At 56.2% G+C, this 13,290-nt stretch overlaps 1 protein-coding gene across 4 annotated transcripts in view; it reads left to right on the top strand.

Moving 5' to 3' along the window:
• Positions 1 to 4,254: 4,254 nt before the first annotated feature.
• Positions 4,255 to 13,290, top strand: part of LOC133763168 (F-actin-monooxygenase MICAL2) — a 138,873-nt gene continuing 129,837 nt past the window's right edge. For 2 of the 4 annotated variants that reach the window (XM_062196487.1, XM_062196490.1), the window contains exon 1: positions 4,255 to 4,377. The gene's annotated coding sequence lies outside the window, so the exon portion shown is untranslated. The remainder of the gene's footprint in view (positions 4,378 to 13,290) is intronic. The other 2 variants (XM_062196488.1, XM_062196489.1) reach the window with 1 other exon arrangement.

Raw genomic sequence — 13,290 nt, 5'->3', positions numbered from 1 at the left:
CCTGGCCACAGCAGAGAGCTGGCCTGGAAGAGGGGCAACCGGGACAGGATCGGTGCCCCAACCGGGACTAGAACCCGGTGTGCCGGCGCCGCAAGGCGGAGGATTAGCCTAGTGAGCCGCGGCGCCGGCCGACCAAAGCCCTTTGAAAACCACACTCATTATTTCACCCCGATGGAGGAGCGGATGCCAGGAGGAGGCCTGGGAGCTGGGGCCACTCTTTCCCTGCCACTCAAATATCAGAAGGGCTCTGCCTTCTCCGCACCCAGGAAATCGCTGCATGGGAAATCCACTTAGTGCAATGCAGACCTTTTTCTAAGCAGTTTGAGAGGCTGGAAATAAAGGCAGACAGATCTGCTGCGCCCACAGCCCTTGTGGAGCAGTGCCGGGTTCCCACCGGATGACGCCAGCCGCCAGCTGGAGCTTTCTCAGGGGGAGGCATGCGTGGTGCCATGGAGGCCCGATGCTTCACTGTGAGGTGGGGATATTTTTAGGGATGAATCTGGGCCTTGCTTCTCTCCCTCCCTCTGATGCTAAGTGGCTATCTGCATCTCCCAGACAACTTCCCATGCAGCCTGCTAAAGTGGGCTGGGAAGAGGTTGTCACTGTGTGTGGAACAGCGACCTATTGCATGGAGCAGTGGAGTCTTCCTGGCATGCTAAGAAGGAGAAAGGGGCACTGTCTAGGACCCTGGCGAACACTTTCCTGTCTCTGGGGCTCTATCCTTTTCTTTAGATAATACTTCCTCTAAGTTCCACCCCCACATCGCATGATCTTCTCTTTGAAGAGCTGAATTATATAAACTCCCAGACATAGCCACAGCCCAGCAGGACATCCCAAGATGAGATCTTTGAGTTGTGATGCCCAGGACTCCTTTCTCTCCAACCACTAGGGAGATGGCTCTTGTATCAGTCACCTTCTCATGACTATCACACACTATCTGAAAACAAGCTGTTTATGAGTGAAAAAAGTTTATTTTGGCTCATGGTTTTGGAGGTTCACAGTCCAAGATCAGTGGGCTCCTGGGAAAGGCGTTCCTGTTGGCAGAGTCCCAAGGCAGCACAGAGCGTCACATGGCACAGGAACACGCGTGTGTCTGTGTATCTCCTTATAAAGCCACCAGGGTTCAGTCCTGGGGTTCTGCCCTCACAACCTAATCTCTTCCCAAGGACCCCATCCCTTAGTGCCATTAATGTAAGACTCCGGGGACTAAGCCTTTTATCCATAGGCCTCTGGGGGCACCCAAATATCCAAACCATAGATATCATATCCAAATCATAGCAGCTGGCAAAGGCGGCTAAACTGAGGTGCTGCAGCCTCTGACTACTGTCTCCCTCCAGGAAGTTGGCCCCCATCCACTCCCAGCTTCTCTTACATCCAAGGAAAGACTCACCCTTCAGACCCGCCTAGCAAGGGTCTTTCTTACCTGAGCCCCCCTGAGTTTAATAGGTTGGGCATAGGCTGGGGGAGAGGAGGCAGATTCTGGGAATGCGAGGGGAATTCTCATTTTTGAGCTGTGAGAACTTCTGTGCTGAGCAGTATCTGTTCAACTTGGTTGGCCACTGTGTTCCTGAAACGGTGTTAAGTTTGTTTTAATCTGAAAGGAGAACACTGTGTTGTAGATAAGGTGATGGGACATGTTAAAAATAAAAGTAATTAAGAATATGACTCCCGTGTCATCGTGTACTTTTTTAAAAAAGGTTTATTTATTTATTTGAAAGCAGAGTTACAAGGTGAGAGAAGGAGAGACAGGCAGGGAGAGAGAGACAGAGACAGAGAGAGAGAGAAAGAGAGAGAGAGAGAGAAAGAGAGAGACTGATCTTCGATCTGCTGGTTCACACCCCAAATGGCCACAACGACCAGGGATGGGCCAGGCTGAAGCCAGGAGCCAGGAGCTCCTTCCAGTTCTCCTGTGTGGGTGCAGGGGCCCAAAGACTTGGGTTATCCTCCACTGCTTTTCCAGGCACATTAGCAGGGAGGCAGCTGGATCGGAAGTAGAACAGCCAGACTTGAACCAGAATCCATATGGGATGCTGGAGCTGCAGGCCACAGTTTAACCCCCTACGCCACAGTGCCGCCCCCCATCATGTACTTCTGATTATGCATCTGCTGCATTATAAGTTACAGGAGCGCAGGACCCTTCTTTAGTTCATGGGAGGGTTTGTTAAATGAACAAATGACCTTATGTCCATCCCCATGGCCAGCACTGGAGTCTCCTGTCAGGATAGCAGCAACAGGCCTTGTGTGCAGTGAAATCAAGCCAGGGCCAGAGGTAACACGCTTTCCTGAAGCTTCTCAGTGTCTTGAGTTTCCCATTTCCTTTCACAACAAAGGCAGGCCCGGGCTTCCGGGGTCTCTCTTGTCCCTACATGCCTCTTCAGAACGGATGGACTGAGAGTGGGTCATGCCTACAGCAGTTCTTCTGGGGACAGATGTGACCTGCCTGCCCAGAGGCATAGGCAGGGCTGTAGAGGCCCCAGACAGATTCTAGAACCAGATAGATCTAGGCTGAAATCCAGACTGACACTAGGCATATGACCTTGACAAGTTGCTCTACCTTACTCATCTATGTCCACATCTGTAAAATGGGGATGATAAAAATGCCTGCTTCCAGGGGCAAACGTTGTGGTGCAGTGGGTTAGGCTGTCCCCTAGGATGCCCATATGCCCCTGTCAGTGTGCCTGGTTAGAGTTTGAGACCAGACTGCTCTGCTTCCAATCCAGCTTCCTGCTAATGCACACTCTGGAATGCAGCCACGATGGCTCAAATACCTGAGCCCCTGCCACTCACGTGGGAGACCTGGATGGAGTTCCAGGCTCCTGGCTTTTCCCTGGCCTAGCCCCTGCTGCTGTGGTCATTTGCTGAGTGAACCAAATAGATGGATGGAAGATCTCTTCCTCTGTCTTGTCACTCTGCCTTTCTAATAAATAAAGACAAATAGGCATTTACAAAATGCATGCCTATAGGGCCAGACTTCAATGAGGTCATGTGTGGAGTGCTGCCCCTCTGAGAAAGGGCAGCACTTTGCTGGAAAGTTCCTCTGCAGGAAGCTGACTGACTTCTGGGAATGCTAAGAGAACTGCCAGGTAGGGCAGGACCTGGGAAGTCCAAAAGGCAGGGAGACAGATCACCTGGTAAGGGGAAGAGGAAAATTAAGCCACCTGTTCTGGCTGCACCTACCTGGTGGGGGGAACGTGGCGTCTCCAGGAGGTGGCCTGGCTGTGCAGAGATTCCAGCAGCCTGGAGCCACGACCCTGCTTCTCGCTGCCCAAGCCTGCCTGTTTTCCTCCCCGTAGGTCAGCTCAGTTCCAAGAACACTTACGGATGCTTACATTGCGTCAGGCCCCAGGATAAGCTGGGGGGTGAGTCAGACAGGCCTCCTGCCCAAGGAGATCCCAGTTCAGGATCACTGTAGCAGAGCAGCTGGCACAAGATGTTCCACAAAGTGCTTCACAGTCCTCACTGTACCCCACGCCAACACCCTGTGGTTTCCCTGGAAGGTGCCCTCTGCAGCAGGGGATGCGGTGTGTGTGTGGGGGTGGAGGGGTGTGTAGAGGGCCACCCATGAGGGTGGGCAGAGCAGAGATGAAGGCAGACATTTGACAGCAGAAAGGTGGGGGGAGGGCCTCAGGCGAGCTGACCAAGGTACACGTGTCATCCACCTCCGCTGCCCCTCTTCCCAACAGCTTCAGCCTAAGCAAGGCCCGTTCAAGTGACAGGAAGAGGCTGCTAGCTGGCAGGGCGGTTTGCTGAAGCTGAGGACGATCAAGGAAGGAGCCAAGCCAGGAGGCAGAGCTGGGAGAGCACGGCGGCTTCCCCACGTCCCAAAGCAGAAGCTGAGCCTCGCTTTCCAGCTGCTCGGGCTTTCCGAGCTGAGCCTCCCGCTTCTCCCTCGGCACCAGGATGCCAACGCCGGGCTTTTTATCTAGCAGCGCCACCACGCCCTGCCGCTAGCGGCCTTCGGCCGATCCCCAGCCTGCGCCCGCCTGGGTGGGAGCGCCAGGCAGCTCTCCGCGCTCGGGGCCGGGCTACAGCCCACGTGCGCCGGCGGCAGCGGCGGTGACAGCCGGCCCCGTGGGGGCGGGGCGGGGCAGGGGCGGGGGCGGGCTCCGCGCCGTGCTGCTATTGGCCGTACGCTTCGGGCCGGGGGCGGGGCCGCGCCCCCGGCTGCCCTCTCATTGGCTCTGCCGCCGACGGGGCGTTCCCCAGGCCGGTGCGCCGCGCCGCGCACAACCGCGGGCGCCTGGCCGGCTAAGCCTGCGCGGGGCCGCCTCTCTAGCTCCCAGCTCCGCAGGCGGCCCGCGGGCTCCGACAGCTGCGCCCACAGCCGGAGGCGGAGGCAGCCGCTGACCCCAGGCCCGGCGGCCCGCGCGACCTTCGGTAAGACGGGGAAGGCATGGGAGCTGGGGAAGGCGGGCGGGTGGGGACCGCGTCAGCCCCAGCTGGACTCTGCGCCCTGCCGGGCGCCGGGGAGGGTCAGGTGCGGCCGAAGCATCCCCTGCCTCAGAGCCCCCACGCTAGCGCGCAGAGAGCAGGTGGCCCCGTGGGAGAGCCCGGGGCGGCCCCGCTGGTCTCTGAAACGATTAGAATACAATACAAGCCTCCCGCCAGCAGCCCGCACGACCTGTCCCTCCGTCCCCAACACTCAAGCCCTGCCGCTCCGAACCCAGAGAACCCCAAACGGCGAATCCGAGGGGCGCCATGGCCAGACGTGCCTCCGGTCGCCCCCTGAGCTGGGCCGGGCGCTCTTCTGGCTCTGCGCCTTTTGCGCCCCCTCCCCCTTTTATTTTCCTCCCCGGTTCCTCTCCCTCCTTAATAACAGGAAGTTAAGCAGTGCCAATATCAGTGGCCTGGCCGGCTGCGGGCCGGGGCCGGGGCCGCGGCTCGGTCCTCTCCGGGTCGCGCGCCCCCGGGCAGCCCGCGCTCGCCCCCGACCCGGGAGCGCCCGTTCTGCGGTCGCCCGTCAGGCCCCGGGGACGAGCTGAGTCCTGCCGGCAACCTCTGCCCGGAGCAGGTGGGGTTAATTTTGTCCCAGCCCGGGCTCCCCGGCAGGCTGAGCGGGGAACGGCCTTGGCTGGATGGGGACAAGGCCTGTTGAAACCGAGTCAGTGTGCGCCTGTGTGCACGTCGTGGAGTCCCAGGCCTGGGTTCCTCTTGCTGTCAGCCTCGCCGGCTGGCTACAGCCCTCCGTGGTTTGGACGAAGGATGAAGTCACTGACTGACCAGCCCCCTTGTGGGCAGGTCGCGAGGGAGAAGTGCCAGCGGTGAGCTGGCCCGTTGGTCCTTGCGTGTTGGGGTTCCCTGGCACCTGCGACTCTGTCGTGCCCCACCCTCCTCTAGGGGCAGAGGACCCCATAAATGGGCCTCAGGGCAGCCCCGCCCCGAGTCCTGGAAACTTTAATTGCGGTAAGGACTCGCCTTCTGCGGCAGACAGCAAAGATTTATTTGATTCCTACTGCAGGTCAGGTCAGTCCTGTGGCGCTTTCGCAGGGGATCTCAGTTGTTATTCAAACACTCTGAGAGCTTCCCCCACCCCCTCCTTCGCTCCTCCTGCTCCCCCTCCTGTTTCAGAGATGAGGAAAGATACTCAGGTGGGGTAAGTGCCCAAGCCTCTGAGTCAGCCCCTGCTCCCTCCCTCAGTGCTAAGTCCAGTGCTCTGCCCGTGGCTGTGAGAAGTGTGTGCGGTATGCGGGGTCGTGGGCCCACTGTGTGCTGAGTGCCACCTCCTGGCCTCTGAAGGCTGCCCACCAGGATTACAGGGGATGCTTCTGCAAAACTCTTAAGCTGGCCCAGCTGAGCCCAGGTTGTTGAAGCCGTAAACCTCTTCCCCACTCTGCCTTCTAGTTAAGAGTAGGGGTGGCCACGGTGTGACCAAGAGAGACTGGCAGTGTTGGGTGGTGGTTTGGGGGAAGCCTCCTTCCAACACTGACTTGGTCTCACCTCTGAGAGTCAGTTTCTGGGACAGGCGAGGAGGACTGTGTTAGCTAAAATAACCTCAGCCTTAGGACTATTTCGTGTGTGTGTGTGTGTGTGTGTAGGGGGCAGGTGTTGGAGTATACTAGTTATGATTGTAGGAGGATTAAGATCTCAAGTTTTATCACACCTTTATAAAAATAGGACTTCACTTTTATTCCCGCCCCTCCCTTTTTCTGGCCTCGGGCTCTGGCTTTCTGCCCATGTCCCTCTTCTAAAAGGAAAATTGTGATTGAGGCTGATATCAATCAGCTACACTTGAGTATAAATCAGCTGCAGGACTAAGGTTGATTGTGGCTGAGGCTATGGGAGGCGCGTTCCCCGCAGCTGCACAGAGCAGCCGGATCATCCCTGATTGCTGCCCTGCCTGTGACTGGGCCTGGCCTGGTTCTCTCCCTCCACGCCCCTACCTCTGCCTGAGCTTACCTCCCTGCTGTGGGCCTGCCTTCTCAGTGGAGAGCCTCGGCTCTGGCAGGATGGGGTATTGCATAGGTAGCAGGCTTGGGCTGCATGTTGCTAATCTCAGAAGCCCTGGGAGGGAGAGTTCTTCATGCTGGAATTTTCATTCTTTGTATCATTAGAGCTCTACATCAGCCCTCTGCGGTATGCAGGGTTATTCCCATTTTACCTTTAAGGAAACTGGCACACAGAAAGGTTAACTTCCCTGTCACACAGCTGGTGAGTGGCCCAGGCTAGGATTCTGGACTCTGCCTGTAGAGGAGACTGCTGGGGGTGCAGGGGGCGGAGTTCCACACCCTGGGGAGCAGGAACAATGGGAGGCCGGTCTGCACCGTGTGTTGTAATTATGTGTGAACAGGTCTTCCCACCCACTATGAGGTGGCATGAAAACACTCGTAAACCTGGCAGATTTGTTCTCTGCTCCTTACAAAATTCTCCTTGTTTCCTTTAGCCTTTAAACAAGTCTTCATGAGGTGTCTGCCATGCAGTCCTCTATTAAAAATATTATGAACATTTCAAACACACACCAATGGGCTAGCATAATGAGCCCTTAATACTCAATACCCAGCCTCGTCCAGAATACGCCAGGTTGACGTTCGCTTACTCTCCTTCTCTCCCTCTTGTTCTCACTGTGTCTCCCCTTTCCCTTCATCCTTCCTTCCTGATGAACTTTGTTTTTAAGTTTTATTTATGTATTTGGAAGGCAGAGTGACAAAAAAGACAGAGATTTTTCCATCTGCTCTTCACTCTCCAAGTGGATGCAACCTGGCGATGCATCCAGGCCAAAGCCAGGAGTCAGAAACTCCAGCCTGATCTCCCCCATGGGTGCAGGGGCCCAGGCACTTGGGCCATCACCCACTGCCATCCTGGGCACACTAATAGGAAGCTGGACTGGAAGCAGAGCAGCTGGGACTTGAACCAGCAGTGCACTGGCATTGCAAATATTGAATCTACCTGCTGTGCCAAAGTGCCGGCCCCTTCTCTTATGTATTTTAAAGCGAATCTCTGATGTCATGTCTTTTTTTCTTGTATTCTTTCATAACTGCACATCAAGAATTGCATGTGGCAGAATTAACAGCAAACCTTTGGTGTCCACCCAACCCTATTCATCTATCCTTGGTTGTCTCAAACCTTCAGAGCTGGTTTGCTCTAATCGGGATCCAGTCTGTATGCAGCATTTGATTGGCAGTCTGTTAATACCTCTTTTTTTAATCATTAGAGCCCACCCTGCCCCATTACTCTCTAAGTGCCTGGTCCCCCCAGGGGGACAGCAAACCCACGGAAACTAGAGTCTGCTTCTGTGCTGTGCAGGACCCACAGCGCCAAGTGCCACGTCTGGGGCGTGGTGGAAGTTCACTGAGCATCTGTCCGGTGTGTCCTGGCTGCTCAGGAAGTGTGTTTCAGATGGATGAGTGAACCGTGTCGTGAGTTGGTATGCTAGCTCATGCACCTGTTAGATAAGAGACAATGACTGGTTCAAGTATGGGCATTTCCCCAGCGCACGTTGGTCCGTACAGCTCCTGAAAATGTAGAACTCCCCCTCCTTGCTCTAGCTGAGGGTGGGAGCCCAGACACCACATCTGAGTCCCCACCTGGGCCCCATAGATGGTACATGGAGCTGAGCAGGTGGTTCTGCCCGAGGTTTGAGTTCTGCACAGGGATGACCATGCTGGGACTCAAACACTTGGCTCGGGGCTTGGTGGAGAACACTCACCTTCCCTCCCCTCTTTCTATGGTTGGGGCTAATTCCCTTGTGCCTTCTAGAGCCTTCTCTCACCAGCCTCATGCTTGGGCGAATTGTGCAGCCTTTCTCAGATCACTGTTCGTCTGCACCCAGGCTCAGAGGTGCTGAGAGCCAATGAACACGTGTGACCTACGTGTCTGACTTGCTTCTGTCGTGATGGTATCGTCAAAGGCTCACGAGGGAAGGGGCAGATGTGCCTGCTTCTCTGGATAGTGCACTTCAGGCCTGGCTCCCTTGCCCAGTCGTTTAGGTGAGGGGCACTTGTGTGGCTGTCCTTTTACCCATCTAGTCAAGGCCCCTGCCCTGGGGCAGCCATCAAGGTGCAGCGGGCTAAGCTGTGCCTGTAGCCCCTGTCGGAGTGCTGGTTGCCTCTCCGCTGCTCTGCTTCTGATCCAGCTTCCAGCTAATGCATCCTGGGAGGCAGCAGGTGATGGTCCAAGTGCTTGGGTCCTGACACCTACATGGGAGACCTGGATGGAGTTCCAGGCTCCTGGCTTCAGCCTGGCTGTTTCAGGCACTTTGGGGTGAACCAACAGATGGAAGATCTCTCTCTCTTGCTGCCTTTCAAGTAGATGAAAATAAATAAACATTTTTAAAAATCCCTCTCCCTGCAAACATCCCTTAAAATGAATAAGTTATTTTTTGGTGTATTTTTTTAATGTTAAATTAAAAAAAAAAAAAACCACAGCCTTTCCCATCAGGAGGAGTTATAATACAATTTACTGTTTTCCTCTCAGGACGACAGTGGTAGAGTTGCTTTTTCCTTCCTTCTACATTTTAGTATTTTTCCCAATATCTTTATGGTAGAAACACTTTACTTTTACAGTGGAACATCCAAATATATTTTTTTTCCTCTTAGAAAAGAGGATTCCCTTCAACCGATTTGGAGTGTTTGGGTACAGCTACGTGTACAGAAAACCAGAGGGCTGCTGGGGCTTTGCTGTTCGCATGGATCGTTATCATAAAGGACATGCCCAGACTTCCTGGAAGGTAGTCACCGGAGCTGGGAGGAAAGGACAGCGCGCGGCCTGAGCCTCCCCAATTCAGCCTCCTCCCTTCCTTCCTGGGAATTTCAGTGTGCGCCCCCAACACGGAACCTTTCTCACGTCAGGCTCTCGATTTTGGTGTTTTTATCCAGGGACAGGGAGCTCTGAGAGGAAGCATGTAAGGTAGAGCAGACGGGGCAGCTCCTGGGCCCAGCGGCCTGCCTTGACCTCCTGGGAAAAATGCCTGATGGCCCGGACCCTGCTCACCTCCCGTGGGCTCCTCCTCCTCCCAGGCTCTGTTCGTCTCCCTACCCCTGCCCCCAGGGTGGCAAACACGGCTGCTCTGGGCTGAGAAGCCTCCTGCTCGCCAAAGCCCTGATTGCCCACTGTCAGAAATGTGGGGCTGGCAGGCACCCCAACCCTTCACGGCTGCACTGGGTCGGCTACGGGTCCGATTTGGAGATGCTCCTCTGGCTCTGTCAGCCCTTGAGGAACGTCCACGCCTATGTACCCCAGGAAGAAAGAGCGCTTTGGGGTGACCAGGCCTGGTGCAGTCTCTGGAATGTGATTGCTTGGTGCCTGCCTTCCGGCAGCTCATCCCAGGACACCTGTCCCCAACTCAGTGGTGTCCAGCAGGGAGCTGAGTGCGGGTGGCTGGAGCTGTGTTTTCAGGGTTAGTGTTGCTGGCATGTTCTTAGACTAATGTGTCTCTCCCATGAGGCTCAGGGTGATTTCCCTGCCTCCTCCTCTGCCCCGAACCTCCAGCTCCCGGGCGCCGTCGGCATTCCTTGCAGCCCCTACAGTCCTTCCAGGGCTCATGCAGATTTCTTGGGGGGCAACACAGAGGGGAGGGAATGCTTGCTGCTGACGGGGGTGCTCAGGGAGACATCCTGAAAGGGCAGGTGCCCTTTCTCTGCCAGCAGTCAGGAGTTGGCCAGGAGCTGCGGCGACAGCAGGTTTGTGGGCCGTTTGCAGGCCCGAGTTCCCTCCACCGCCGGTCCAGAAGCCTAGCACATGTCAGAGTGGGAGTGGGAGTCCAAGAACAGCCCGTTCTGGCTTTGCCACCGGGGAATCCACGTGTTGTAGTGCAGGCGTGGCATCTTTGTTCTCACGCTTCTGAATGGCTGGCTCTGGCCACGTACCTGGGTGCTGGCTGTAGTTGTGGAAGATTTGCAGGTTCTCAGGGTTGAGCACGTGCAGGGAGCCAGGAGAATGGGGTGTATGGGAGTGTGAAGAAGTGCCTGGAACAGCGCCACTTGGACATCTTGGTGATAAAAGACAGCTGGTGCCTGGAGCAGATGGGCCGAGCCTCACCAGGGGGCCTAGCCAGGGACTCCCTGCAGGACACCTGTCCATGCAGGGGAACGAGATGGGACACTGCGGTGCCGGGTGCAGAGTTCATGGCTGCTGTGAGTGCTGACAGCTCCACGGAGCAGGACAGCTGGACCGTGAGCTATTTGATGCAAGATATTAAGAGGCAGGAGCTCCCTGCTTGGAGCCAGGAGGCATCTGATAGTCAAGTCGGAAAGGGAAGACAGAAGAGAGGGGGGAGGCCTCTTTGCAGACTCTCAGGGACAGGATTTGGCCCCACGGGGCTTGTGCAGTTGGGGTCTTGGGAACCCCGGGGTCCATGCTGGGAGAGCTTGCTTGCTCCTGCTGGGAGTTGAGGCACATCCCTGCTGTGGAGGAAGGAAGGGGCCCTGGAGGAAATCGCAGGCTGCTTCTGGACTCTGGGTGTTCCTAAACCAGAGGGTCTGGGAGTTCTTGCTTTCCCAGGTTTTCTAGCATGCATGTGTCTGTTATCCTGTATCTGACATCTTGTAGCCCATTCACAACTGCTTCCCCGGCATATGTGTATAGACGTGTGGCCCTCACCTCCCACACTTACACAGATGCACAGTGCTGTGAGAGCCACACACACTCACACTGACACACAGGTGCACGATGAAGTACTCACTGAATACAGGGGCTCCATGAAGAGAGTGTGTCTCCCTTCTCCCCATGCCCTCTAGCCCACACTTCTCTCCTCATCGCACGCAGCTGCTCCCCTCCCCCCCCCCCCCCCCCCCGGTCTCTTGTGGATCCTCCCTAGACCAGTCCTACCTCTGTGCCTTGCCCCCTACCTCTGCTCTTCCTCGGCCCACTGAGAAGCCACCGGGACGTCAAGAAACATGGCTCATGGGGCTGTAGCCACGTGTCATTTACTGTACTCAATCAGACCCTAACCATTGCCCGGCCTCCCTGCTTTGCCACCTTGCCCCCTTAAAGAGCCCCTGGTGTTAGGTTTGGGGGTTCAGAGAGGCTGAGCACTGGGGAATAAACCTCAAGGGCATGTTCTGGATGCAGGTGAAACAGGCAAAAACAAGCAAAGAAGCGAGCATGCACTGAAGCAGAGCTGGGTTCTAACCTCAGCCACGTGGCCTTGGGCAGACTGATGTACCCTAGCGTCCCAGTGTATGAAAAGGGCGTGATGACACCTAACTCAAAGGATTGATGTTGTGATGCAATGAACATGTCATTGAAGCGCTCCGCATAGGAACACATTCAACGCGGTCTGTCTGCCCACTTCTAAGGGGTGACCTGCTTCTAGAATGAAGGACACTTCACGAGGAATCCTCTGAGTGGCTTCCCCAAATCCTCTCTGTGGGTTCCTGAGCTACTGGCCTCAGCTCCACCCTCTCATCCCCGCAGCCCTGCCCGCCCCCTCAAGGCCAAGGCCAAAGCCACCACCTCCTCTGTCCTTCATGCCCACAACCGCCTCCCCTTAGAGGGCTCTGGCCTGCTTAGGGCTGCAGAAGCTCCTTGCAGATGTCTGTTTATTGCGGAAACTTCATCTTGATCTTCAGCGTGTGAGAAGGGAGAGCTATTTTTAAAGACCCATAAGCGGCATGGCTGCACAAAGCGGCCTTGATTGCCTCCACGTCCGATTCTTCACTGCTCCACGCTCTGCCCATTGTGAAACTCTTCAGATCCAGGCGGGCAGGCCTTATATGTCCCGGTTTTCAAGCCGCACTTAAATTTAGCAGGCCGTTGTGAGCTCTTAAAAAGGTAGGCCAGGGAGGCGAAGGCGAGCAGCTGACAGTTTTTTTCCGGGCTGGGACAGATGGCAGGAGTGAGAGCAGCCTCTCTGTGCCCATAGAGACCAGGACCCTGCCCCCACCCCCATCTGCCCCTGCCTTCCACCTGCAGGGCTGAGGCCTGCCCTCCCGGGCCACCTGTGCTTTGGCCATCTTTCCCTTTGGACTCCACTGGGGCTTGAGGTGTGGAGGAAGTGGAGCAGAGCTGGTTTCAAATGACACTGACCTCCCTGGAAGAGGGAGGGGAGGAGCTGTGAGTCACCTGGGGATGTTGGGCAGGCAGGCAGGGCATTCCGTGAGCCTCCCGTTCTGGCCCTGCCTTGTCTTCCCCAGGGAGAAACTGAGGCTGGGGAGCCTGTTGATGCTGAGCAGAGGCCGGAGGGGAGTGCTCCTTGCTCCTGCCAGCTTTGCCCAGCATGCTGTGGGGCTTGCCCCATCCATGGCAGTGTCTCACCCCAGCCCGGTCCTGTCTAACTCTGCACTTAGGGCAGGCTCACTTGCAGCCCCTGCCAGCCTTGCTCTCAAGGATTTTGCTTATCAAAGAAACACCTCCTTCAGAACTTAGGATTCTTGCCTTTGTTTCTAGCCCTGGTCTTCAGGAGGCCTTTGTTAAAAATAGAGACTTTAGCGACCAGGGCCAGGACAGCATGTTGACGGAGATTAGTTTATCTCCCATTAGCTGTCCACTGAACCCTGAGAGAATGGGCCGTGGGATGAGTCAGCTGGGAACAGGTGGAGGAGGGAATCCAGAAAGGACCATAAATAGGGCGCTGAGCCACAGGTCAGGGCTCCTGGGCCACAGCTGGCGGCGCGGCGACAGGGCTGAGAGCTCTCCGACCCCAGAGGCAGGCACCTTAGACACGCTCGCGGAGGCCTGTGCAACAGACAGGGTATGGAATGTGCACGGAGCCCCACAGTGTGGGGGCACCAGGGGCGACCTCCTGGAGGAGGTGGTGCTTGTTGGTTGGAGGGGTGTGGAGGACGGGAAGGATTTCCATAGTCAGGGCTGGGCACAGGTTAAACAGCACACAGAGATGTGGAAACGTGAGGACAC

Source organism: Lepus europaeus, chromosome 7 (assembly GCF_033115175.1).
Source record: "Lepus europaeus isolate LE1 chromosome 7, mLepTim1.pri, whole genome shotgun sequence".
NCBI classification, from domain to species: Eukaryota; Metazoa; Chordata; class Mammalia; order Lagomorpha; family Leporidae; genus Lepus; species Lepus europaeus.
Note: the sequence above shows the minus strand (reverse complement) of the source record. Positions and strands in the feature narration are given on the sequence as shown.